The sequence below is a fragment of the Dasypus novemcinctus genome, chromosome 9 (genome assembly GCF_030445035.2).
Source record: "Dasypus novemcinctus isolate mDasNov1 chromosome 9, mDasNov1.1.hap2, whole genome shotgun sequence".
Classification (NCBI taxonomy): Eukaryota; Metazoa; Chordata; class Mammalia; order Cingulata; family Dasypodidae; genus Dasypus; species Dasypus novemcinctus.
The window spans coordinates 4,175,455-4,180,932 of NC_080681.1; the positions used below are offsets into that span (position 1 = coordinate 4,175,455).

The 5,478-nt window shown below is 34.9% G+C and overlaps 1 non-coding gene across 1 annotated transcript; it reads right to left on the reverse strand.

Moving 5' to 3' along the window:
• Positions 1–438: 438 nt before the first annotated feature.
• LOC111763715 (U6 spliceosomal RNA) lies at positions 439–543 on the reverse strand. The gene has a single exon (XR_002796528.2). It is a non-coding gene; the product is annotated as a U6 spliceosomal RNA (small nuclear RNA).
• Between the last annotated feature and the right edge of the window lie 4,935 nt (positions 544–5,478).

Here is a 5,478-nt window from a genome sequence, read left to right on the forward strand (position 1 = left end):
GAAGTATACCTTTATACATAAACATTCATAAATAATAAATATATAGTAAAAGTTATGAAGTTACAAAACAAACATGTTTAACATCATACAGTGCTATCATACCTCACCCCACCACCAACACCTTGTATTACTGTGAAACATTTTTAAGAATTGATGAAAGAACATCCTCAAAATAGTACTACTCACCAAAGTATCTTACATTTGGTGCATTTTTCCCTATTTTTAAAAAAAATATTCATACAGGAACATACATAAAAAATAAGTGTATAGTAAAAATTATGAACTTACAAAACAAATATGCACAACATCATACAGGGGTCCCATAGTTCAACCCACCACCACCTTGCATTGTTGTGAGACATTTGTTACAAATTAGGAAATAACATTATCAAAATCTTACTATATACTAACTATAGTCTATATCCTACATTTGGGGTAAAACATGTGGAAAGCTTCATGAATTTGTGTGTCATCCTCGTGCAGGGGCCATGCTAATCTTCTCTGTATCATTCCAATTTTAGTGTGTGTTCTGCTGAAGTGAACACACAATTTTATAGGTTTTGACAAAATGTAAAATGGCCTGTATCCATCATTGTAATGTCATTCAGGACAATTCCAATTTCCCAAAATTCTGGAAAAGTAATTTTTTTATTTCTTTTTTTTTTAACTTTATTTTTAAAGAAGTTTTAGATTATAGAAAGTTCCTTCAAAAATATAGGGGACACTTTTTCCAAACCCCCATTATCAATACAGAACATCTTTGGCATTGATGCAAGAATATTACAGTATTGATGTTAACCACAGTCCATAGGTCACACCAATTGTATTTTTCCCATGCGTCTACATATTCCCACTACCCTGCAATAGTGACGTACATCTGCTCTCGCTCGCAAAGGACACTCTTGCATCTGCACCATTAACCACAATTCTCATCCACCTTTGGGTTCACTGTGTTATTGAGTCTGTAGATTATTCTCCAGTTTATTTGCAATTGACATTTACCTCCCTAGACTTCCCTTTTCGGCTGCAATCCCATTTATAAACCAGTCGCTACTCACTAAAATGTGTTACCATCAACTCTATCCATTATCTCATAATCTGTAACAAATATACCACCATGGTGTAGTGTGTTGGTGAAGGGGTGTTGTATGGGAGTTCTACATATTTGCCTGATTGTTTTGTATGTTCACAACTTCTGTAATAAAAATATATTTAAAAAATAATAGAGGGGATTGGGGGAAAACACACCCCTAAATGGAAGATATGGACTATAGTTATTAGTAATATTTTGACAATGCTCTTGCATAGTTTGTAACAAGTGTTTCACAACAATGAAAGTTGTTGGTGGAGGAGTGACGTAGGGGACCCCTGTATGATCTTATGCATGTTTATTTTGTAACTTCACAACTTTTACTATACACTTATTGTTTATGTTTGTTCATGTATGAATGATATACTTCAATAAAAATATATTAAAAATATAGGGGATATAAATATAACCCACCCCTCCCCCTCTCACATTTCCCCCTATTAATAACATCTTACTTTAGTGTGGTACATTTGTTACAATTGATGACCAAATATTGAAGAATTGCCACTAACCAAAGTCTGTAGTTTACATTACAGTTTGCACTTTGCAACTGTAAAATTTAATAGATTTTGAAAAATGTTAAATGGCCTGTACCCATCATTGCAATATCATGCAGAACAATTCCAATGCCCTAAAAATGCCCTATGTATCCACCTATTCTTCCCTCCCCCTCCCCTCAGCACCTCTGGTAACTACTATCTTTATATCAATGTTATAAATTCTTCTACAATATTAATGCCTACTTTGGTCCATGGTTGCATCCCTCACTTATGTTTGTTCATATCTCAGAATTGAGGATTTTGGGATAGTGATGCTTGCTCTGCTTCAGACGGAGAGGGAGCTAGATCTTATGATGCAGATGGCAGGAACTGATTTGCTTGCAGTTGTGGATACTCCTCGCTTTTTGGGATGGGGGTTGTCCATTGTCATCATTTTGTTAGTTGTCCTGGGAGAGTCTGATGATCTGGAGAGTAGGTATTGGCTGCAACTCTGCTGAGATTCAAGATTCAACTGACATATGAACAGACAGAAGATTTAAGTCACTGAGACATATATTTAATGTATGTATAGTACTAATTATAAGCTCAAATAAAAACAGTAGGAAGTCATATGTAGGGAAATTAGAAATAAGTCTAACTTTATTATATTGGGAAATAAGTTATCATATATTCCAAGGTATGGCCCACTGACAGGATGTCAAATTCCTGGGGTTTTCTTCTCTGTCCAACATCTCTAGAGCCCTCAGCAGCACCCGTGTTTGAGGCTTTGCTTATTATAGCAGTTAGTGAGATTTGCCTAAGATGTGCATAAGCATAACTTCTGGATTGGCTTCCCAACTCACTTTGAAATCTCTTAACTGTAAAAACTCTTTTGTATTTAATATTTCCTCCAAATGCATCACTGGTTGGCACTTGGTATTAATCCCTTGGTGCCAGGGAGGCTTATCCCTGGGAGTCATATAAGAGGCCACAATTGAGTAACAAAGAGGTTTTCAGGAGATAACTCTTAGACAATAGATATCATTAGGCTAAGTTTCAATTTTACATGAATAAGGTTCATAAGTATAAGCATTAATATCAAGGGCTTGGTTTATTGGTCTATTTTCTTTTATTAGGCACTGCCTATATACTCTAGAGATTCTTGCCACTCTATTAAAGGATGCAGCAAGTCTTTGATCATCTTGAGTTAATTTCTGTGTAGGACATGAGACGGTGATCCTCTTTATTTTGAATATGGATATACAGTTCTCCAAGCACCATTGTTGAAAGACTATTCTGTCCCAGTTGAGTGGACTTGGTGTCTTTTAGAATATCAGTTGGCCAAATATGCATGGGTCTATATCTGAACAATGGAGCCAATTCAGTCCCATTTGTCAGTATATTTATCCTTGGGCTAATACCATGCAATGTTAACCACTATAGTTTTGTAGTATGCTGTAAAGTCAGTTAGCATGATTCTTCTAATTTCATTTTTCTTTTTCAAGATATTTTTGGCTTAGGACCCCTTACCCTTCCAAATAAATTTGATAATTGGCTTTTCTAATTCAGTAAAAATTCTGTCAGAATTTTATTGGGATTGCATTGAATCTGTAAATCAATTTGGGTAGTATAGACATCTTAATGATATTTAGTCCTCAAATCCTTGAATATGGTATTTCCTTCCATTTATTTAGGTTTTCTTTGATTAGCAATATTGTGTAGTTTTCTGTACTTTGCATCCTTAGTTAAGTTTATTCTTACATTTTTTATTCTTTAAGTTGCTATTAAAAATGGAATTTTTTCTTGATTTTCTCCTCAGATTGCTCATTATTAGTATACAGAAATGCTACTGATGATGGTGATCTTTTTTTTGGTCTTTATTTATTTATTTTAATTTTACATTAAAAAAATATGAGGTCCACATATACCCCCCACCCCCTTCACCCCACTCCTCCCATAACAACAACCTCCTCCATCATCATGGGACATTCATTGTACTTGGTGAGTACATCTCTGAGCATTGCTGCATCACATGGTCAATGGTCCACATTATAGTTTACACTCTCCCCCAGTCCACCCAGTGGGCCATGGGAGGACATACAATGTTCAGTAACTGTCCCTGCAGTACCACCCAGGACAACTCCAAGTCCTGAAAATGCCCCCACATCACGTCGCTTCTTCCCACTCCTGCATGTTGATCTTATATCCTAGGCTTTACTGATAATGTTTATCAGCTCTAGAAAGCTTTGCTGTAGATTTTTCAAGACTTTCTAAGTATAAGATAATGTCATCTGAAAATAGTGAAAGTTTTACTTCTTCTTTCCAATTTGAATGCCTTGCATTTCTTTTTCTTGCCTAAATGCTTAAGCAAGTACTTTTGATACAATGCTAAATAAAAGTGGTGACAGTGGGCATCCTGTCTTGATCCAGATCTTAGAGATAAAGCCTTTAGTCTTTCACCATTTAGTATGATGTTTGCTGTGGGGTTTTCATATATGCCCTTTATCTTGTTGAGGACGTTTCCTTCTAATCCTATCTTTTGAAGTGCTTTTTACCAAAACAGGATGCCATATTTTGTTGATGCATTTTCTGCATCTGTAGAAAGACTCATGCAATTTTCCCCCTTTGATCTGTTAATAAGATGTCTTACATTAATTGCTTTTCTTATGTTGACTCATTCTTGCATTCCTGGGATAAAATCCACTTGATCATATTGTATAATTTGATTGGTGTGTTGTTAGATATGATTAGCAAGTATTTTGTTGAGGAATTTTGCAACTAAGTTCATTAGAGAGATTAGTCTGTAGTGTTCTTTTCTCATAGAGTATTTATGTGGCTTTGGTGTTAGGGTGATGTTGGCATCATAGAATGAGTTAGGTAATGTTCCCCCCCTTCAAGTTTTTGGAAGAGTTTAGCAAGATTGTATTGGTTCTTTCTGGAATGAATTCTCCTCTGAAACAATCTGGTTTTGGGCTTTTCTTGGTTTGGAGGTTTTTGATGACTAGTTCAATCTCACTACTTGTGATTTTTCTGTTGAGTTCTTTTATTTCTTTTTTGTCAATGTAGGTCGCTTCTGTGTTTCTAGAAATTCATCTAAATTGTCCATCTTGTTGGCATGTGATTTTTCAAAGTATTCTCTTATAATTCTCTTTATTTCTTTGGAATCAGTGGTAATATCCACTCTCTCATTGATTTTACTTATTTGCTTCTTCTCTCTTTTTCCTTTATTGTCAAGTTAAGGGTTAGTTAATTTTATTAATATTCTCAAAGAATCAGCTTTTGGTTTTGATAATTCTAATAATTTTCTTCTAAGTTTTCATTCAATTCCACTTTAACCTTTTAATTTCCTTCTTTCTGCTTGTTTTGGGATTAGTTTGTTCAGTTTCTAGTTCCTCTAGGTGTGCAGTTAGGTGTTTGACTTTAACTTTCTTCTTTTTTACTGTATGCATTTATGGCTATAAATTTTCCTCTCAGCACTGATTTAGCTGTAACCCATGCATTTTGAAATTTTGGGCTCTCATTTCATTCACTTTGAGGTAGTTACTAATTTCTCTAGCAATTTACTCCTTGACCCACTTGGTTTAAGAGTTTGTTATTTAATTTTCATGTATTTGTACCTAGCCCAGTTCTCTGTCTTTTACTGATTTCCATCTTCATTCCATTGTGGTCAGAGAAAGTGCTTTATTTAATTTTGATATTTCTAAGTTCATTGAGACTAGTTTTATGACCAAGTGTGTGGTCTACCCTGGAGAATGATCCATGATATTCAAAAGATGTATATCCTGCTGTTTTGGGGGTGTAATTTTCTATGAAAGGCCATTAGGTCTAGTTCCTCTATCATATTATTCAAGGTCTCTGTTTCTTTATTGAAACTCTGTTGAGATGTTCTGTCTAATGGTGATAATGATG